Below are 23,904 nucleotides of genomic sequence, written 5' to 3' on the forward strand. Positions count from 1 at the left end.
ATTCAAATAACTTTAAAACACAAAATAGTCCAGTCAATGAATGCCTTAACGACGGTGTAGAGAGAAATCCGTGGAACACAATTTCTAACCTCGGGACTTTATTTAGCCTAGTTAGGTGGTGAACATAGCAAAAGTCCCCGCCCTTAGCCCTTGAGCCGGCGGGGAGAGGGGGGTTTAAAAGTACCACTTTTCGGTTTTTCGCTTAATCCTCGGAAACTATGCGTCCTAGTGACATGACTACTATGAACCAAAAAAAGCTTATTCAATTTGCTACAGGTGAGACCGTCAAGTTTTTATATATCTTGTATAGTTTTTGCGGCATCTGCTCTAGAAGGTCTGTAAAATTGGAAATTTTATTGTTATCTTACATGTTCCTTTCAGGAGAAAATCGACTAAATCAACATTGAGCAAACACTATAGACATGCGGGGGAACTAGGCTTAACATGCTCCCGCATGTCTAGAATGATTGCTTAATGTTGATTTAGTCGATTTTCTCCTGATGGAAACATGTAAGACAAAAATAAAATTTCCAATATTACAGACCTTCTAGAGCAGATGCCGCGAAAACTATACAATTTATAGAAAAACTTGTCTATCTTACCTGTAGCAAATTGAATATGCTTTTTTTGGTTCAAAGTAGTCATGTCACTAGGACGCATAGTTTCCGAGGATTAAGCGAAAAACCGAAAAGTGGCACCTTTAAACCCCCCTCTCCCCGCCGGCTCAAGGGCTAAGGGCGGGGACTTTTGCTATGTTCACCTCCTAACTAGTCTAAATAAAGTCCTGAAGTCAGAAATTGTGTTCTACAGTTTTCCATCTATAATGCTTTATTGACTGGACTAAAAGTATTGTGTACGTCTAAAATGTACATATTTTATTCGTACTGTATGCATAGGTAGACATTACGCTTCGTCGCCGTTTTGACGAAGCGCATTAAAACTTTTATTGTATCGTTAGACGGGATAATAAGCGCGGCTCATTCAGTGACGGACGTTTGATTCGGTGACAGACAGACTGTTGCCAGGTGGTCCGCTTCCCAGATAACACGACACGACCCAACTTTTTATTCGCCACATTTTAAATCCGAGGGGTCGTTCTGACATGCGTCATAACTCCCAAACGAATACACAAATTACATAAAACGTCACTCCTAATTAATTCATGTGAGAGCTAAATCTTTCCAGTGGTATTCGACTCTCATTAGACGGAGATAAAAGATCGCTGCGCGTCGTTTAGGATAAAGTATCTCTTTCTGTTTCCATTTTAACGAGTGAGACGACTTATAAACATGAGGTCGTAAAAAGTCGCCTAGGCAAGCGTCCAAGCCGAGCTGCGTGTACGACCAATACGTTTCGGTCACAAAACCGTCGAGAGCAATGCAAACAGTCGAGCATAAATCTAGGAGTCGTAATGAAGCGTTATTGGTACGATAATAAAGCTAAATTGATTAGCGGCGGGCCCGCGACTCCTGCGCAGGTAGTCCGCATTCCTGCACCCCCCGCGCTCCCCTCGCCCCTCGAACGGGACACGGGGAATGTCATAACGTTTAACCCAGGATTAGAAATTAATATAAATTATGACGCAGGCTAGGGGACCAATAATGCTAAGGACTTTTTTTATTTAGGGACAGATTTTGGAATATTTTTGGACAATAGAATAAATAAACCCATTGGTTATTGTGATTCAAGGAACTTTTCAAGGGAAGAAGATTTCTATGCGCATACTATTACAATGTTTTTCTTGAGAAATATTTAAGCCTCTAACAAGATACAAGTTGTGCTTAACACTCATTTAGAACGTGTTTTGTGGTAGGTAGAGTCTACTTTCCTATTTTGTTTGCTCCTCGCTCTGGTCTGTACAGGGATAGTATATTAGAAAACAGCAAAAAACTTTTGAAATAAAGCGACTAGAAACTGAAATTTCGAAAGGTATCTTTCAGAGCAATATTAGCTGGGCGAGTTCGGGCGTTCATCCAACGATTTGGCTCTTTACCAGAAACTCGACAGTAATGCGGTGTAGAAATTACCTGTAACAAAACAAACACAACTTTATCGTCGACTGTATGTACAATATCTAAATGTATTCAATAATAATGATACATCATTATGTACTGTAGCTATTATTTGAATATTAATGTCTTCATAATTTCACTGACGATATATTCCTATGCATGCGTACGTCATTACACCACTACGTTTATTAATATTATGGCAAATACATCATTACAATGGAGTAGACAGAATATGAACTTCTAAGAGGTCAATATACTCGTAACTCTAACTGCTAATTTGACTGGATCATTATTTTCAAGACGCAGACGACAATACGAGTAATTGCATTGTTTTCTGGTAATTTTATCTCATGTCAAAGTACACAGCTACTTTACAAATGTAGAAATAAAGCAATAGAAACATGCATTTAAAAAGAATACTCGTAGTTAAATGATGATAGAGCAGATGGTCTCGCTGAATGGACTTAGTAAAAGGGAAGAATAATGTAAAGGAACTCTACCAAACACGCACGTCTTTACTTTAAACAGGAGATCTATAATACTGAAAAGTACTCTCGCATCTGTCTTCAAAAACAGCTCAATTTTAATAGGTGCTCAACCGATTTTTTCTGCGTGTAAATGAAACATGTGCCCTTACGTGCCGAGGGCGAGGTGAAAATGAGCGTTAAATTAATATCAGATCAAGGATGCCATCAAAGTAGCGTTTGGCCTGCTCTGATGGTTATTTTTATTCTATAAACCAAACAAGCTTTACAGAGCCGTCAGTATATTACAGGTTATTATAAACAAGCGTGGATTTTATGCAGAAAATAACTAGCGAGAGATCGTTTCCATGTCCAGTATCACTGTCAGTGTTTGTGCTTTTTATTTGGATGGGCTACTTTTAGGTAATAATCGTTTATTCAGTGGGGAAATTCATTATTCATTGGAATAAAAACTTGAGCTACTGATAGGGATAATTCATTTTTAAATGCAAGACATAAATAAGAAGTAAGCTATTAAATTTAAGTTCAAACTTGTTCTTGTAAATTATGATGTAGTAATAAATCAAATTAAATCTCTTGACTAATATTTCCTGAATAACCTGTGATTCAATCCCGATATGATAAAACATCCTCAAATTCTACAGTTTACGCCGTAAACTACATGAATGCAAGGTAAACTTTACGGTGCTCCCAACTCGCTGTAGCGTTCATTTTATTGAGAGAGAGGGAACCGTGCGTAGGCGCACGTATCGTACAGTGCAGCCTATAAATTTAAGACCGGCCATAAAAATACAACTAGCATTTCCTACACTTTGATTCGACGCATTTACACAGATCAAAGCCGTAGGAAATAAAGTTTATCTAATCCCCCATCATAAGTCTGAATTTGTTGAATTTACTGCTTAGTTTAGAGCCGGTGTGTTTATCGTCGCTAGTTTGCAGACCATCCAATTACACGGTAATCGGCAGTCTATACAAAGTCACGGTAACAACATAATGAGTGAAGGAGTGTGAACAGCTGATAATAGCAAGTCGAATTGATGACACGTCGGTGGTTAATTGCGAATTATTAGCAATGTGGTAATGAGGTGCGATAGGATCGCAAATTGGTGTAGTGTGGAGTGCCGCAGCCGCCATGCCGGGCTCTCGCGTGATGGCATCCCGGCTCATGAATGAACGATCCGAGTCCCATTCAACCAGTTTGGTCGCGCACTGATTACCGCCTGCCCACTTTTAATCTTATCTACTACACGACTGAATCGGCGTGGACCGGCGACAGTCCCACTGGCCACACGATTGGCCGCTGGACCCACAAAAACGACCATTGCTTCCTCTGTCCATTCACACCTTTTTATAATGTTTTTTCGTGAATGAAGTCGTGTTCGGGATAATTATTAAATTTCGACGATTCGTTACGAATATCGATGAGCCGGAAGCCTATCGGCGCGGGTGATTGCATCGGGTGATCAAATTCCGACGTTCAGAAAGTAATTTTATGGTTTTTAAGTCAAATTTTAGTTTGTACTTCAGTTTATTGGTATAAGAAATTAGTTTCCTTTTTCTTTGGGTGACATTTAATTTTGTTTAAATTCTTTAACGGTCAAGAACCACAAATTATGATGAACAATGAGCAAAAAATAAAATGGCTATTTTAAATTGAAGTTCTCAACGATTATAACGTTCCGATTTCTGAACAAACATTGAATGACAGGTATTATAAGTTAGAAGTACAAATAATAGCCATCATGGCAACACTCGACGCGCAATAACGACGGATAGCATCGTAATTACTGCGTTCGTGAACAATAATATGTTTCCTATAACAGTAATTTTGATCGCAAGTACCGAGGGCACAACAAGCTTAACATTAGGTTCTAATGTGGTTGTAATAAGTGTGATATTGCAACAAAAGTGTATAGTTTGTTGTGCTGTACAAAAGCTATACAGGCGCCGGTGTGTTAGCAGTATTATAAAACGAATCAGTGGTAATAATGCAAGGGGATCTAATTAAATTGCCGCCAATAATAATGGTACTCGCTCCCCTCGCAGACCCCTCGCATTTATTATTCCCGCAACTTACCATGGGACAGCACTGCCATAGAGGTAAATTTAAAAATAAGGGATTTATTTGTAAAGATCCCAATTTGTTTCTTGGAACAATATAATCTAGTGCTCAAATTCCTAAGAACATAAATAGAACAACATATTTTTTGTGTTGCCCGTTGGATTAAAACGTGAAGAAAGTAGCCTCTTATGGTTGATTGAGGAAAACAATTGAAAGCTTTAAGGTTTAAAGAACATTTATTTCTCATTAAAAAAAAAGTTTTAAAGTTAAGAACTTCACGTCACACCAGGACTTTTTATCTTCGTTTCAGACTCTAATCGTGATCGTTTCGCCACATCCCTAACTGAAATAAAACTATTGAACTTTGACGACTTAGAGTAGGCGCACACCGTTGATTTTTAGTTGGCCGATAGTTGTACCCGATTTTAAATTGTATGAAGAATCGGCCAAATCGAATCGGCGTAGTGTGCGCATACATGCCCATACTGATCAACTGCCCGACTAAACTATCGGCCGACGAAAAATCAACGGTGTGCGCCTACTCTTAGGGTTGATTTGAGGAAAACAATTGAAAGCTCATGAAGTTCTTATCACACCAGGACTTTTTTTTTCTTCGTTTCAGCACAAGTTTCAGACTCTAAATCGTGATCGTTTCGCCACATCCCTAACCGAAATAAAACAATTGAACTTTGACGACTTAATTGAATCTATTTCCAAAGCGAATGTTACATTGTCTACAACTAATTAAATGTCGAGCGGTGATGTGATCGTAACTCTTGTTAAAAGTAAAAAATATGTTTTAAATGAAGCAATAAAAGTGTGGGAATATTAATGGTAACGTAAGTAACTACAATAAAACACAATTTGACATATCCCTGCAACCCCAGCCACTTTCCGAATTGCAACTCACGGCAATCGCAGCACCTTTATATTGTTATATGTCTATTTCATTGCTTGGGGATCCCCCCACCCCTCCCCACGTCCATTAGTGTTTTGTGAATGATTTAAAAGCTCTTTCGGATAACTACTCTGTAAGTGAGTAATTTAAGACTTACTTCCCATTTTATCTGCTCCCTAAATTAGAGTGCGCATTAAAACATTAGGGTACATCAGAGCAGCTGTTTGCGAAAATAACTCGGTTAGGCTGCCGCATTAATGGATTATGAAATCATGCTTTGTGCAATCGCTTCGACTATGTCGCACGATAAATTGGATTACATTCAATATTGTTGGCTTAATGTAACGAATATTTATAACTATATTTCTATTACAAGGTATATATTGAAGATAGCTTAACTCACAAATGTCATATAATAAGACATGTAGAGTCAAATATTTTTATTTTTTTTTTATTCTGAAAGTCCGACTACTTTATACTTTAGAGTTTTATACCCTTACTTTAGCTAAGTCTAGCTTATTGTATTGAAATGCAGTCTCAAGCGATTAGATACATTTTTGTTGCAAAATAACTCCTATTACAACAAAATAAAATACCACAATATTTAGCTTGATGCGCTCTCGTCTCTACATTAATATCAAACGTTCCCAACCACAATTCTCTTATTACAAATCGCTACGCAAAATAGAGCTGTATTTATTAAAACAAAACAATTTATCTCAATTAACAAAATTACATCGCGAATACCGAGGTAAGTAATGAAATAATATCAGCGAGCGCGCGTTCCGAACATTCCCGCAGATCGGATGCGCGGTGAAAGCGGAAGAAAATCCGTCATCCACCGCCGCAAACAATGCCGGGACTGCGTGCATGCAAATGAGAGATATGGTAATGGAACATCGGCGGGGCGGTAATGACCCTGTATTGATAGTGATGTTCCTAATCGTGGTATTTTTTGGCTAATAGAGGACCAAATCTCGGGCGCTGTTTACACATGATGGGAATATAAGATTTTTAACTATCGCGTTCCATTTCAACTAAAATAGTAAGACACGGGTCTTAACGCGACGTTTATTAATGAGTTACATTATGTACTCACCGCTTGACGTTTCGGCTACTATGCTATACTATGATGGGAATATGCTGTATTCAAAAGAAAGGTGTGATCATGGAGTGGGATGGTAATGACCATAGTGATGTACCAGTGTACTCCTATTAGAAATCGAGTATTTCCGCACAAATGAATTCGATGATAGTGAAAATAATTTCCCATTTTCTACACTCGTTCTTGTTTTGTGTGCAAAAAATGTAGAGACTATGGTGGATTAGTAAATGTAGGTACTTACCAGCATCGTAGAACTAGGCTAAAAAATATTTAAAACTAAAATATCTGGGTCAGTAATATAATTCATTCCATAGCAAGGTAATCTGGGTAAGCGTGGTTTAAGATTATAATCAATATTTAATTCAATAAATTATGCTTGGCTAGTTTAATTTTTGACTGTCAATAAGTTTGCTGTAATTCATTGGAAAACTATTCAAACCTTTCACATCTGAATCTGATTTAAAAAAAATTAAACCTAGGCATAACTTCGCTTTAGTTTCATCAACATGAAATCTGTAACTTTGCTTTTGCCTCAGTACATCCCTATTTCAAACTCCGGAGATACGGAGACGCGCGCGCATCGGGCCCCAACACCCAAATCATTTTTATGTGGAAAATTACAAAACAAAAACAAGGTTTTACACTTAAAACGTAGTACAGACAACCGACCTTATATTGTTTTATGACTCTACCTCCATGTACCATTACTAGATATCTTTAGGAGTGTAGGCGTATTGATACATACATTGTGACTTGTATCTAATGTTATTGAAGATAATACATTAAAATAAAAAGGTTAATTACCTTGTAATAATATTTACTTGTAGAGAATAGATAACTAGAAAATATTTTGTATTGATTCAGTTATTTTTAGTAATTTAGTTTTTATTATGATTTTTTGTAGACAGACAAACTCTTTCCAAGATTTTTAATGTAGGTAGTACTATGATAGTTACAGTTATTATAGGCTAAGGTTTAATTCTCTAAAATATCAAAGATCATTTCGAATGTAAATTCTTTATTGTAGAGCCTTTAATATCAGAAAATAACGTGGGTTATCTGAGTTAAACGAAATCAAAATGTGATTCACCACTGGTTTTTTGCAGCTAAATCATGACACATAGTAGGTACAAGAACGGTAAATACTGAGCCAAATTGTTATTTCAAATGACATTATCCGTATCGTAATAATAATTTTAGTTAAGTTTATGTAAATGTTTATCCCTACTATAGTGTACATCGATGAAAGAGGAGGAAAATATGCTTGAATACTCGTAACTTTTGAATGCTTTACTAATTATAACTTTAATTAACTCTGCGTACTTAATTATGCGTATTATAAATAATCATGTTTTATCAAAGACGCCGCGTCTAGTTCTGGGTTAATAAAGGAATAAACAGTAGCAAGTTCTTATTATAATAATTGTATTCAAAAATAATAAATCTGATGTTTCTCACGGCGAACAATAGAAATGTACAGTTTAGTTGCTATTATGTTTATAGCTACATATTTGATTATACTTACTGCAGATAGAGTTTTCAACAGTTTTATTCAGTACATTTTGGATTGCTGTCACCACCTTATTTGGTGCATTCAGTTTGTGTACTTAGTTAAACAGTAATAGGACTTATTTTGCTTTGGAGCATTACCAACAAGTGGCCCATACTTCTACAATAGAGTAGATTGGGGTAAATTGACAGATAAAATAATTTATATAGTTAACGAGCGCCCGGCGGGGTTTCTACCCCATCTGCTCCCCTGCAGACTCTGTGACGCCAATAGATATTATTATTGTATGTAAATACAGTGTACATTAAATTGGGTGTTTTTAAAGGATTCTTATCTCAATAAATACGAAAATAATTACTTCATTATCATAGCTATTTCGTTCACAATTAAGACATCTGAGTTAATTACGTAGATTGTATTTTAAGAAGGTGAATTGCAAACAGTGTCATGACCCAAAACAATATGTCTGCGCAAAAAACATGGAAGGTATACCTACTTGTAAGTACGAGTTTTAGCATTTTGGTTATTAGTTAAGCCTCTAAAACATTTTTACACATCCTATTTATAAAAATAAGCACGCTGATTAAAGCTTTAAGGTACCAAATTGTAGAAATTGTACAGATCACAACACATGGGACTATGCATTTTTGTTGCAAAATCAGCCCTATTACAAATATATAAGAGCCCGCAATGTTTATCTGGAGTGTGTACCAAGAATCCAGAAGACTTACGCCCGTTTTCACCATGAATCCCTAATTTTTAAGTGACCCCTATGGTAACACATAATAGGAAATTTGTTTTCATAGGGGTCACTTAAAAATTAGGGATTGATGGTGAAAACGGGCATAAGGGAAACAGTTTACAGCAGGTAGCGAAGCGTGCGCGCGCAGATTATTCCCGCCGATGTGGCTCAAAACAAAATCAACCCTATTACTAGTGCTTAGCTTATGTGCTGTAAACTGTACCAAATTCCAGAAGACTAAGGGAAACAGTTTACAGCAGGTAGCGAAGCGTGCGCGCGCGCAGCATTGTTCGCGCCGACCCGATGAGGCTCAAAACAAAGGGGCCACGAGTCACGGCCGCGGCACTTGTAGCACGTGTTATTCGTGTATTACTATTCAACTGACAACCGAAAATTTGTGATAGCTGTCAAAATTACCACCCAAAGCTGTTTTTCTTGAGCTTTTTATTTACATTTATTAAACCTTATAATATTTTTGTTCATGTTTAAGAATGTTCATGTTCATTTGAAAAACAATGTAAGTACCTAGTATGTCTTGTATATTTTGAGGTGATGGCATGAGGTTAAGCTTAAAACAAATGCGTGTCACAAAATGAAATGAACACGCAAAGAAGTCACACTTCAGAGATACGAATGGTAAACATGACAAATTGAAATGTGATATAGCAAAAATAAACTATCAGAAAGCTTGAAGTCAGCCTCGTTAAAAGTTCATACGTGTCGAAACAGTTTAACGAGAACGCAAGATCTTAGACGACGACCAAGCAACGCTAATTTGCGACCAGCAGTTATCGTACGAGTAGGTATATCTACTCGGCAAGTAAATCTAAATAATTTTATTTTGGGTCTTCACCGTACCAATTAGTTTTATTTTTAATCTTCCTCCACCAAAAACGCCAGAAGGTACGACTACTAGTTCAAATGTAAGGAGAAACTAGAGAAAATTAATAGAATGGTCATTATTTTATAACCGAAGGTTTGGATGTTCCTAGTATATAGTATTTTCATCTATCTATTTAATAAAATTATTTATTCCTTAGGTATCTAGCAAGTTAAATTTTGTCAAAAGTCCATAGAACATTTGAACTGTATACTTTAACGAATTCAGACAGAAGATTTGTCATAAATGTCGACGACTTACAAAAAGAGAGTAAGGTAAACATTCTAAAATGATATCATTGGAATTTAATCATATTGACCTGATACACATTGTCCACATTCCCCCAGCACCCCGTCGTAAAAAGATGCGTAATTGATTGCATCGACGCGAGCTCATTTGGTTGATTGTATGGAACTTGAAATTGCGTATTTAACGTATAGGAAGATTAGGAAGGACCCTCGTGAACCGTTGCCAATTTGAACGCCACCCTCAGGCTCCTGGGGAGGGCTGGAATGTTTTTATTGCGCTTCTATTATTGAGATAATGTGAAATAGCAATATGCTGATTCTAATCTCATAAATGTGGCTGTCTTGGTCTTGCATGCGTTAAAAATTTGACGCACCATTTTAAAGCTTCTGTTTCGTATTATTTTCAACTCTAGAAGTAAAGTCGATGTACAAACATTACCAAATATTAGAGATAACTTAAGAATTCTCAAATATAGGCGCGGAGTGGCAGTAAAGATAAGAAGCAGCTAAACCAAATCTTAACTAACATATTTGTACTATAACTTTTGCGTTAGTGGTACCTATTCCCATTACTCTTCACTCAGAAACTATTAGATATTCTAAAAGTCCAATAAATTTTGTTATCATAAATCAAAGATCTGTGAAAATCTTACTGATCATCATGATATTAAATTATTTTAGAGTAGTAAATTTTAAACAAAATTAAGAGACTAATACATTATTGGGCATCGTATAACTTGATTTTTTGGAGTAATTTTGTATAATTGATGAGTGATCTAGTGATATACAAAAAAGCAATGTGATATGTGGCGATACAAAAAAGGATAACACACAATTTATTATATTCACACTGATCTTTATCTGAATGAACTTTAGAGATTATCATAGATGACACAATAGGATTAAAAAAGTTACAAGTGTCACATGTGATTTAGCTACCACTCGATTTAGCATTCGAAAGGCAAGGATTAACTAAAAAAGTGGAGCAGCGTTGCAAAACGAAGGGCTAGCCAGTTATCGCCGTGCAAATATCCCAGCGATTAGATAGCACCAAGATGGAGCGACGTGGGAACGAGGAGTTATGATGTAAACAGGTTTAATTACAATCGTTTAATTTGTACACGTCCGTCGTCCATCTTGCAGAAATATCGGCTCATTGGGCTGCAACGTTTTTAGGCCCTCAAGAATTTGGTCGTATGTTTATTTATTTATAGTTAAATGTTGCCTAAAACCTACGCAGTTATTCACTTACAAACAAGTTCTTGGCGATCTGTTGTTTTCAAGTTCAATTTCTAATATCCTTGAAATGTTTATCTATCTTTCTTAATTGCTCTTCAGTTTATGTACTAATGCCCTTCATATTACAGTTTTTTTTTCTAGGAGCAGACAATGTCAATGCAATGCAAATTAATGCTTTTTTTGAATACTACCTATAATTTTGAAACCTGTAAAGTTTAGTACCAACAAATACTGATAAAACGAATGCGCATAATTTGATCAAATGGACGGATTTTGCAGGAGTTCGTGAAACTACAGCTGGTACCTAGGCAGATCTAAATTTAGGGGTAATCGGTAGTTTAATAATATATGACGCTACGAGCACAATCTATTTACATTTCGACACTGCTCCGATTTATTCCACCGATATAGAGGCATTTCGATTACAATAATATTCGATATTCTGGTTATTACTGCGTTTATTTGGAAGTATGTAGTTAAATTGACTAATTGTATAGTAGTTTACTTGTCTGAGAATTGACAACAAATAAACATTACATGGCTGATGGGGCAGCAAGGTTCTGAAGTGGGAGCCACGTCCTCGAAAACGCAGCGTAGGACGTCTACCCACAAGATGATTACCCACAAGAACCGAAGACTTCATAAAGGTAGCAGAAAGGCGCTGGATGCAGGTCGCTACCAATCGGTCATTACGGAAATCATTAGGGGAGGCCTATGTTCAGCAGTGGACGTCCTATAGTTGAAATGATGATGATGATGAATATTGCATGGAACTTTGAATACTCAATACCGTATGGTGCTTATTTGTAATTGTATCATGTAGGTACTCGTATAAAACGAGCGAACAAATAAAAATAGTCTCCTAGTTTAAACAAGTGTTCTTGGTGAAGGATATCGTCAATCGTCAGTAGTCAAGACAGACACGTGTACCTATTGTAAGGTGCATCCAGTACCTAGCTCGTGTCTCCTCGATGTCAAATGTCATAAGTTAACGCTTGTCGAAATTGTAAATGCAAATAGGGTACAATGTGCGGCCAAAGTTCAATAATAGCATAAGTATACGTATAAAACTCAATACCAATTTCATCAAAATATTTTTTTTTACAATTTTATAACGTACTAACATGTTTCTTGACATTAAGTAGAGATTAATTAAAAACAAATGAATTGTTCTTAAAATTGAAAACCTGAGACTAAATCACAACAACTTGAAATTAGTTTCCAAAAGATATGAACTTAAAACAAAAAACTAATTACTCAAATAAGAATCGAGGATGATTCAGCTGAACTCATTAACTAAAATAATCTTAGGCATTATAAAATTAATAACAAACAATGACTCAGACTCCGAAATAAATCAAATTACGTCGCCCACTATGTGGGGAACAATGAAACAAAATATAACGTTTAACGTCACAATTAAAGAAGACAATGCTGGTGGGAAGAGAAGCGAGAAGTTGGGCTCATCAATCAGCCATCGCGGCCCTTCGTCTTTACTCGTTACACATAATTAATCACTGAATATAATTAAAATGCCCGATGACAGGGCGCGATCACCGCAATATTCATCTGAGCAAAAATTTCAAAAAGATGTTCTCCAGTCTTAAACGGGCTGTGACATTTTCTTTAATCCTTTGGGTATATCTTCATCATCATTAATATGCAAAATCACTCCGCACTTTTAATAAATTTTTAAAAGATCCCTTAATGCTTTATTTCTTGGGTTGGTGACAACGTTTAGTTGTACAAGACTTAAATTCGTGACCTCTTTACTAAAAATAGTTTTGGTGTTGTGTAAATGACGCGTGTTAGCATCTTGAATATTTATTAGTCATCTTTTATTTTAGGATAGTAACAATCAGATATTTTGGTTTATACTTTCATTAATTAAAGATTATAAAGGAACTCTTCAATTTCGTTTCTAAAATTTTTCTTAATTAGCTTTTGGTCCGTAAAAATATTTCTGCTTATAATCATAATCATAATCATTTATTTGCAACCATATATAACCCTTTGACTCCATGTTTGAATAGTAACAGATGTTCTTTAACATGAATTCTATGCGTGTAACCCAGTAAATCTTATGTTGTCTAATCATTATCATATTTATATCCATGAATGTGTTTATTAGCTTTTCATTGTTATGAAAATATTTCACCAAGTTTGGCTCCAAAGCCGTTCGTCGATCAGGCACATCGTCATAGAATTAAGCAATGGGTCGTAAGCTAAGGTTAGATTTAAGGCGCCTCCCGTCTGCCATGGTGTAATTACCTAGTGAGTCAGCAGTGCTTTGTTCGCCCTGCATAGGATCCGCGAACAAACTTGTTTTAATTAATTTCGTGTCTCGAACAAGCCTTCGCTGATTGTTATCTACTTAGTTTCTGTTCGCGCTCCGGACGCCCGATAATGAAGCAACAAATTGTTCTAAAGTCGAGTTATGATTTTGATACCTATTATTGTATGGTGTAGATTACTGGTTATGAGGATGGTTAAAGTTATGTGCAAGCCACGATGTTTTGTTCAGTAACGTAAGAATATTGTGTTCAGACTTTAGCTTCTTCCTCGGAGGAGTCCTCCTTTTGTTTGCCTACAAACTTTGGGGTAATCTAATGTATTATGTTCATTTCTATTAGTTTACTTCATGATTTTTTTCAACTATCAGATCAATTACCGAACCTAAACCTAGACTAAAAGGTGCTATTAACAGTGGCGGATTTACAAATTTGCCGCTAGTAGGCCATTCAATTTTTGCCGCCCCTACCTACTGACTTTTGAAATTACCCGTAGGCTCCCAAGCCTTGTAAAGGGTCGCCTTAACCAGCGTATACCTAAGCAATGCAATCGTACAGGATACAAGGAAGAGGGGCAGCCACAGTAGGTAACACAGAGTCGTTCAGGTGAGTGCTAGGAAGAGGTGCAGCAACCGCAGTTAAGGAACGGCTGGGACGAAAAAGGAATGGCGCATCCAGCTCGTAAGCCTTGATAGGGTTACACTGGTGTAGGCGCTTCTTTTCAAGACTTGGAAGCCTGCGGGTAATGAGTCATTGGACGTGGAGAGGGTCATTAAATTATACACATATTTTCTGCTTTGCCGAACATTTGCACGAGAACGGTTTGTTCAAAACATATGAATTTGGTCTTATTTAATGCAGGATTAAATGCCCTTTAACCTTCAGGAAGACCACTTTTCGATAGGGTAAGTCCTTTACGCGGTATAACCGGAAAACCGAAAAAGCGCCCCTTTCGGGGGCCCCCACCACTTAAGCACAACTCCGTCTAAGTCGAAAACCTAGGAGAGTCTTTATGGGCAACNTGAGAGATGGTGCTCGTGCTAGGCTCCGAAGATCCTGTGTTACCTACTTAAGAGTTTTTTATTTTATTTTTATTGAAACGCTATTGGAATATTTTAAAATTCATAATCACATAAGTACCTAAGTATATATTACAGTGCGTTTTTTAATCGTTTATTTATATATGGATTGTGTAGGTATACGTATAATTATTCTTTTTTTTTCCTGTAAAAAAAAATTTGCTAAATTTGCCGCCCCTCTAAATCTGCCGCCCTAGGCACTGGCCTACTTGGCCTATTGGTAAATCCGCCACTGGCTATTAACTACGGCACATCAAGTTTTACTCAACCAAAATTGGACTTATTTCCATGGTAAGGAACCATGGTAACCCACAACTTCACTCAAATTGGGTTGGATCTTTTTCATGGATATACATCCAATTATTGTGGTCTCGTGTGTGATGTGCTGTCAACTAATACTGTAGTGATAAAGATGTTATGCAGTTGTGTTGTGCTCATCAATGTAAAATTCGCCCTTAATGGGATTTGCCTTTAACCCACGAAAATAGATTTTCCAAGACCCTCCTGCACTCATAAAACTAGCAAAAAGGCTAGTCAGCGCATAAGAATAACTTATGAAGTACCTTATAAGTGGAGGGCGATCCTAGCCGGCGTCGCTTGTTTTATATCTGGACGGAGCGTTGTTTGGCGCCGACGTTGCCATGGCAACCGTTGAAATATGGGCTCCGTCTTTAGGTGCCTTATAGCCGGTATTAGCTAAGGATAGTTATTAATTCCAACTTCCACAACAATACTACGTGTGCAATCGCACTGTTTTATCGTTGCCCGTTTCAGTTCTCAGAAATTGATGCAATAAACTGGCTCCGCCTAACTTTCGCTTGTCATGAAACTGGAAATACCTAGAACTAAATACTGAACGAAAAAAGTAAAACCCGTTGTGTTGTTTTGTTTCATTCATAAACTAGAATCCAAAAATCAAGACTAATTTACTAACTAATTAAGTGTCGATCGAGATAAATCTTTGTATAACTTCAAATCATTCATCATAACAACTTCGATGGTGGCACAGACAAGGTGAGAGCATTATAACAGCCCATAAGAGACAGGTCTCAAAACAATAATTAGTCCCAATTACAACACAAAATTCCGCTCACAATCAAATAGGATGACTCGACGGAACCGAGTGCCCGCACGCAGAGGGACATTAAGCTAGTCTATCTCTTTCTTCACGTAACAACCAAGTTACACCTGTCTCTTACACTCATAATGTTGATCTTTAAAAGCCTTTCATTGACACCAAAACTTTTATTTAACGTGAAATTAACGGTCTCCAAATTGACATATTAAACCGTAATCAATGCCACATTGCTTTAATGGCTTTCAAAATATTGGTAGGTAATACCTTGATTATGTTATGTATGTGGCCACTTAAAATTTTATATTTTATTTTATTATCTTACTTCAAAACATTTATGGGTTGTAAAATACTAATTTAGAAGTTTCCATAATGAGGCAATAAATTCTGCCAATTTTCCTAGCAACAGTTATTTCGTTATGTATGGCACGTGCCGTATTGCTTTACCTTAGTTTCATTTTATTGGTTTAAAACAGCATTAGTAAATCACATTACTCAAGATAATGGGCATTCCTATGTTCTAAATTCTTTAAACAATCATTAGTTTCGGTTCCCGGGGACCGTCTCCCCCACAAGACAAATAAACTGTGACGACTTTGTTTATTTTTGTATGAGAGTTGAATTGCTCCTTCCCAGAATTGTGGGTAACAACCGTAATCGTTCTGTAAATAATGCTAGAAAAAATATTGGACAAGACTCGTACGAAATATATGATGGTACAACGTGATAAATATTCAAGATTAATTTTAAACTTCATTTAACTTGTATCTCAGTACATTGTAGGAATATGCACGACGGCCAACGTGAGAGGTTCGTTTCCGCCAAACGGATAAGTAGGCAGCTATAACCTGTAATCGGAACCGGTTTAGTCAATGTGGACTTACGGACTGGGGAGAGGGCATGCGCGATATCAAAGCAGGTGTTCCACTATGAGCCCACTGCCTCAATGAGAATTCCAAGCCTTAAATAGTTCGCCTCAGATTTAACCGAACACAATCTCCGTTATGCACTGCCATTGTGTTAATGTTACTTAGAAGATCGTTATTATGCAGAAAGGATGAAGTTTCTTTGGAACATCGCGCCAAGTCGCCTTTCGCCAATGATTCCCCCATCAGCATCGAGTAGAGACAGTTTGAAGATGAGTTTGGGGTGGCGTGTTTATAACGCGTGTTTAATAATTTAGTAGCAACGCCGGCGATCCCTTACCGGCCTGGTGCTGAATAATGGATGCAACAATAATATGAGTAGTATTCCAGCACACTGTTCCTGTTTATTCAACATCTACTAAAGTAATGAATTCAATATTCGAGATAGCATACGCTTTTAATGCTATTACATTTACGAAATCAGGAACGAATGGTAGAGCTCACTAAATATTAAATGAATGTGGAACATTAATGTCATTGATACTTCAGTAATCCTCTTATCTCAACAATCAACTCTCATTTGTGGTGTTTGAATATCCTCCAACAAATAAAAGGCTTTTATAAGAGGAACATGGGAACGTACACCTGTTGTGCTGTGCATTTTAGAATAGCGTCTGCCCTGGATGGAATGTATTCATTGGTACGAACAGACAAAATAGTAACTTCATTTGAGTGAGCTGTATCACTTATTACTCGTTGAATTTGTTGAAGTGTACTCGGGAAATACCAAAACTTTCATTTTTGCTTCATCGATGGCTGTTTGTGACTGTATGGTTTATTTGCATATCGATCGAGCTATTTGTAGCTTTTATTTGAAATAAGGAACTAAGGTGTAGGCAGATAACCTCATAATGGACAGAATCACATTGTCTTTAGTAATGATCATAGAGGCTATTAACCTTCAGAACTAAACTAACAACCTTTTTAAACTTGAACACTCATGATGGCTTTACATATTCGTGTAGGCGAAAGGTTGAAAGCTTTTTTAATAAAACATTGTTTCTAATCTTACTTTACATAATTCCCAAAACAGTATATGTCGTATTTGCATGAGGGTGCAGCAGAATGCGTTTAATTCGTTAATAAATCAGGCTGGGGTGGTGGGTTCATTAGACAGATCGCCCGGGGCCTTCCGGGGTCCGTGCCCACTCCATCCTGGCTCCTGTAGCCGATGCATTTCACTTGCCAGCAATAGATGACGGCCGCATTGTTAATCCGACTCATTTACAATCAAGCTCGTACATCAATGACAATTATCCTCCTTAAACGCTTAACAGTTAATTTGGAGTGCCAATCAGATGTTATCTTTAGACTTTCATAAAGGCGCCTCAAATCTGTTATTAAAATTTGGCGAAATCTAAATGGGAATCTTATTTAAAATAAGTATTAATAATTGGCTCTCATAACTCGGGCTTATCGCCGGCATAAATTAAGTTAGGTAGATTCGCGGCGCCTCGACCACGCACGTAGTGGAACTTTTAATTGCATTGAGCTCTATCACTGTCGTCAACAACCAACTTGTGAGCGTCGAGAGATTCTATTCTTCTTTCAACATATTGGCCGCCAACTTTCAATAGAGTTAAGTGATTAAATAAGTTTCAACTTCTATTGACTCTTCTTTCTTAATCTATACAATGACTTTGAAGTTCGTCGCAGGAGTAACTTCGGATGTCTCTTTAACAAGGTATTAAATTCTCAAATGAGATTATCTTTTGATATTGTTTTCAAGATTTGGGTCAGGAGGATCTTAAAAAATTAAATTAAGAGTTTAATCTTAATTGTCATAACTTTTATGACTGAAATTCAGCTCAATATCAAGCTATAACTAAAAAACCCAAGAGTATTAAACAATCCCGAAAAAATATTTGGCGAGCCGTGAGTCGGGGACAACGAATGAATTAATTAGAATTTTTAAATTAAAATTGTCACCGTGTATCCGTTGTCTGGCCGGCATAAACATAATACAATAGAGGCCAGCACCGGACGAGAGGACTCATTAATTTAGATGATTGTACAATTATCTAAATATAAGCGGAGCGAGACGCCCACGCGGGAGGGGGTGCCCCAACCCGAAAAGGAGGGGGGAGGGCACTCGTTTTTAATTAAACCGGTGATGAAATGAAGTGGTCCGTATAATATTGCTTAGACATGTTTTAAATTAATTTCAACCCGTCTTATTACAAATGATTTGATCTAATAAGTTGTTTGGGGGCACGCCGAAGCAAAACTTTTCTAATAACACCTCGCTCTGATACGTCGTTCTTTGCCGGCTGTTCTCATTCGGGATTTAATTACTTTTTTCAATCAATCATAATTTGATTAAAGGATGTTCAAATTAGAGTTTTTGGAGCTTCGTCCCGGTTTAAATTGAGATGTTTTGTTGAGATTGTAGCTTGTCTCATAAATAGTAATGTGTATTTGTTCCGAAGCCCCAATTAATTAGCTTTCGTATACAGCCATAATAATTATTAGCGGGGAGAGCACCGGGACACCCTGTGGAAGGGTTGTACGCCTCTCCTCTTCTGTATTTGTTTTTCGTTAAAGCTTTAATTAAAAGTAGGTTTATTTTAAAGAAAATTGATGTTCAAAGTAAATAAATCCTTGATGGTTTAATTTATCTCTTAGTAATTGAGTTTCACCTGATGACGAAATAATTGGAATTCTACTCATGTAGAATTTGAATGACGAGTTTTAATTACAGTTTTATAACTAAGTTTGTTTTAGTCTGATCTAATTTAAATATTATTAGTCGATTGATTTCAGCACTTTATAACTTGATTGAATAGTTTATTGTCTTTTAATTCTTTAATTGTATGTTAGATAGTAATTGATTTTTCTAGGGGATATCCCCGTTTTAGCGATGGAAATAATTGAATGAATACTATTATTTACAAAAGCTCTACTATAGCTAGCTACATTACAAAAAATACTTTATGTAGTGCTTTATTCTTTATTCCATAAATAACCACTATTACACATGCCAAAACAATAAAACAATAGTTCTAGGAAAATCATTTTTGACACTTCCTTCCTAGACCTTGGTATTAGTAGTAAAGTGTTTTTAGAAAATAATTATTATCCTCGGCAGCTAATGCCTTAATAGTGACTAAGATAAGTAGATTAAACAAGTATTTAAACATCTTCCAAATAAACAAATTATTAAACTCTATATTTTTAGTAACAGTCTGTTTGTAGACATTGTAAGTAAACACAGCTTTCACTACAGCACGTGGTGTTTGATTGAATTCCTCGCAGACGTCTTCATCACCAACAATAATAGTTTTAGTTTCGTCCATCCACCAGCGAATTGCTATTTCCATAACACATGCACGTCACAATTTAGATGATCTATTTGTTTACAAACATTCTGCATGACAGGCCGGAGCTAGGCGCTGCCTATCGCTTCCGAACATCTCACAAATTCACAAACTTATCGGCTAAACGGTTACCTAAAGGCTTTGTCCTTTGGAGTCTGTTGGCCGCGCGTCCAGACTTGCAGCCTCTTTGGGACCGTTGGGTCTCCGGGCCGGCACGATGCACCAAACAAAAAAAAACAACAATAACAGAAAAAACACAACCAACGTATAAACTCAATAAACTACACTGCCGAGCGCTGTCTCTTAACCTTCCAGCTCGACAGGATAAAAGACCGGCCACATAAAACTTCCTTGTTAAACTTTAAAACAAAAACTGTGTTAAGAACTTCGAAAAAAGTAGTAACGTTTACGGGGATCGACGACACTTCCCCTTGCGGCGTTTCGGTCGCAACTGAGCCACGCGGTCGCGCGGGCCGGGGCGGGAGGGGGGCGCCTTCCCCGCGCCTCCGCGGTATTATTTGATTAATTCGCCTCCCCTTGTATACTCGGCGAGTCGTTACGACGACATTAAGTTTTTAAATTTCAGTGAGAGGGCCGCAACCTTCACCTACTCCTTAATACTTCTAATTGAATTAATTAAGATCGACGGGCGGCAACAAAGATTAGACGTTAATAAGCAAACGCTGAAGGATCCGTCTCTGGGTTAATTACGGCGGCGTTTGCGGTGCAGGAAAAATCCCGGAGCGAAATAATGAATATTACCTACCGAGAAACGTTACTGCTAATTGGGGTGCATTTGCATGCTGAAATAAACTAAGACGGAGTTAGTTATTTTGACGAGCTCAGACAGAACGGCGCGATAAATGGAGCTAGAGCTAGACATAATGATGACCATAACCACACGCAAGCTGGAATAAATAATCCAAACGTTTATAAAGGCTAAGTAATGATCTACGCATCATGTATCACTATCAAGCATGGGTAAAGTACGTGAGAATGTACAAACAAACACAGCTGAGTTAATAGAAGTTAACAAGTAAAACATGAATACAATATAATTGTATTATTTGATATAATGGGCGCCTGAAAGTATATCCAATAATCAGCTTAATTTACTCAAATTAATTGAGCTAATCTGCTCTCAATCTAACGAATTCCCACGAAGAGCGAACTAAGTGAATTAATGAAATTTGTGCAGATGAATGGTTAACAATATTGGACCGTATTCTTTGGGGGGAAAGAATGTGTGATTTTTATTAAAACTTGTACAGGAAACTGGTTACACGAATAGCGTCGGGTTACAAGAAAGAGGTCGGGCCAAGATTCGGGTTAATTCAATAATTCGGTGGATCGGCTATTATCGGGCTAATTCGGCCGGGGCTGATCGATCATCGGCGTGCGCAGGTGGGCGCCTGCGCCGGCGCATCCTTGGGTATTATGAGACGTTATACTTACGGGAATGGGATATGGTCCCATAGATTTTAATTAAAAGGCAAACCACCTTGGAGCCTTTTGAAAATCAAGTCATTTTTGGGAGCCGACACCTTGAATGAGATATCTCAAAAGGGTTTTCAAAACAAATTTTTAGAAGACGTCAAGTCTTAAAAATTTTGCTGTTCAATTGAAATAAAGTGCTGGCAATCAGGAATTCCCAATTAAGATAATTTTAAGATAAAAAATATGATACAATCATTAATTTCAAAATATTACTTGATAGATAGAGATTAGATTTAAACATGAAAGTTTTATTTAAACAAATTGACTGAAATTTCTCATGGTTTCACCAGTTTAAATCTGGCTCTGGAGTGGGTCAGTCCAGCATCAGTATAATTAATCTTTGTTTAAAACTTAATGGGCCTGATTAATCACGGCAATACGTCTAGGAAGATGTAAGGTAATCGGTGAGTCAGCCAAAGATCTATCAGTCTAGTGATGCACCATGCCCGAAAAATATTATCGATGGTTTGTTTCAAGATTAAAAATAATGTTAGTGAGACGCTAAAAAGCAATGCCGATAGAGTTACCTGAGAAAAACTTTTTATTTTATTTTTTATAAACGCTCTAAAGAAATTTATGCATGTCGGCCTATAGGTCCTTGCAATTTTGTCCGAGCAGATATCAGATTTCCCATACAAAGTAAAATGCCGTTCATCTCTCAGAGAGTTGGGATTTAAAAAAAGTTGTCCATTTAAATCTTACCATAGAATATGGGACCATTTTTTTTAAATATCGCTCAAACTTTTCGGTTGGTAGTTGTTAAACAAGCGGACGTTCGATTGCGTGAATTTCAAAAACTTCAGTTTCATCTAATCGTCAATATGTATTATGTTATGTTCTTCTTAAATAAAAGCTAAGTACCTACCTAAGTTTATCATTGAAAAATTTCGCTAAATTCTGCTTAGTATTTTTTCGGTCAACATTTTAAATCACTATGAATATCGATGGTCTCTATCTAACATTACGAAAACAAATGCCCCGTTACTCGACTTGTCCTAATCTCTATTACCCACCATCAAACCAAAGGATTTTCATCTCTATTTAAATGAGATAAGGCTAATAACCGTTAATACAGATTACAGCGACAGGTGAATGCGGCGTTATTATGTATTATTCTTTTTAATTGGATGTAAGTTGAGTTATTAGTTTTTGGAGCTCAAAGCTCTATGAAGGTAGAGTAGAATCAGTAAGCTCACTCCGCTTTGGCGGGAGAAATAGTCCTTGCATTTGACAATGTTCGTTTTTTCAGGAAAACCTGATGAAAGCAAGATTTTTTTTGGCACATTAAAGTTCATATATTTAAAGAAACCGTTGTTTATATCGTAATTTTACTTTAATCGACCAACAGGTATTTTTGATATTACAGCTTAGGTTTTTATTTCTCTCAATTCAGTACATTAAAAATTAGCATCTGCGATCATGTAGCGTGGCTGTCACGTTTCGATTCTTTAAAGCTTGATTTCTGGTATTGATATACATATTTATTTTCAAATTTTAGTAAAAATAAAAGGTTCATACCGTCACTAGTCGATTTATAAATACGAAGCAACTCATTCTCAGTCACAGTGTCATAACTAAATTGAATTCTACCCTAATCCCTCATTTTATAAAGCATCTGTAGTATTCTGTAGTCTGCACATTTGGCGATGAATCATTATAAGCTTGCTCATTCATTTGAATGGTCATCTGAAATCACACACGGAAATCAATAAAAAAATAATCTTAAAAAAAAAACTACTGCTGCTTTCTGCGCCTAGTCTAAACTAGGCGCAGACCACCGATGTTTAGTTGACCGATAGTTGTGCCCAATTTTAAACTGTAGGAGCAATTGACCAAATCGAATCGGTGTTGTGTGCGCATTTCCATACATGCCCATACTGATCAACTGCCCGACTAAACTATCGGCCGACGAAAAATCGATGGTCTGCGCCTAGGCTTAGAGTATTGTAGAGTCTGTGTTGATATCTTCAGCTGTAAAAGACTTAACTAGCGTTACTGCTTACTACTTCGTTATGTGAAACCGAAGTTAAAGTGCCAGCCAGTTGGTTATTAAGTGTTATTTAATAGGCATTATAATATTAGACTGTGATAGAGACGAAATTGATACGTCTACTTGATCAAAGTCGATTGCGTTAACTTTGTATTTGTGTGTGCAATAGTTTTTTTGTTAATGACTATTGTCTGTATCTGTATGTCGTATCTAATTTTAACGCCAATGTGTCATATGTAGAATCAATGAAGTAGAGCATCAATCAGACCATTTAATAATAAAAATAAATATTTATTGGAACCATAGGTACATACTTTTCAGACAGTGATTTTAAGATATGATTTGAAAACTGTTTTCTTTAACCTGTAAGTATGGTTCTTGCTGTCTTTTTTTTTTCAAGTCTTGTCTGCAAGTACAGCAATCAAAATCGTAAAGTGCTACACCGAATTATGTATTTAAAATGGATTTCCATCGCGAGTCGAGAGTCTTGATTAAGATTTAGCCGTGCTGCACGTCCCTTACACACTTGATATCTTCGCTGACCG

The 23,904-nt window shown here is 36.8% G+C and overlaps 1 protein-coding gene across 1 annotated transcript in view; it reads right to left on the minus strand.

Moving 5' to 3' along the window:
• Positions 1 to 20,311, minus strand: part of LOC114355830 (LIM domain transcription factor LMO4) — a 115,802-nt gene extending 95,491 nt beyond the window's left edge. Inside the window, exon 1 of the mRNA XM_028308854.1 lies at positions 20,005 to 20,311. The gene's annotated coding sequence lies outside the window, so the exon portion shown is untranslated. The remainder of the gene's footprint in view (positions 1 to 20,004) is intronic.
• Positions 20,312 to 23,904: the final 3,593 nt, after the last annotated feature.

The sequence above is a fragment of the Ostrinia furnacalis genome, unplaced genomic scaffold (genome assembly GCF_004193835.3).
Source record: "Ostrinia furnacalis isolate ACB-3 unplaced genomic scaffold, ASM419383v2 OfSCF2566, whole genome shotgun sequence".
Taxonomy (NCBI): Eukaryota; Metazoa; Arthropoda; class Insecta; order Lepidoptera; family Crambidae; genus Ostrinia; species Ostrinia furnacalis.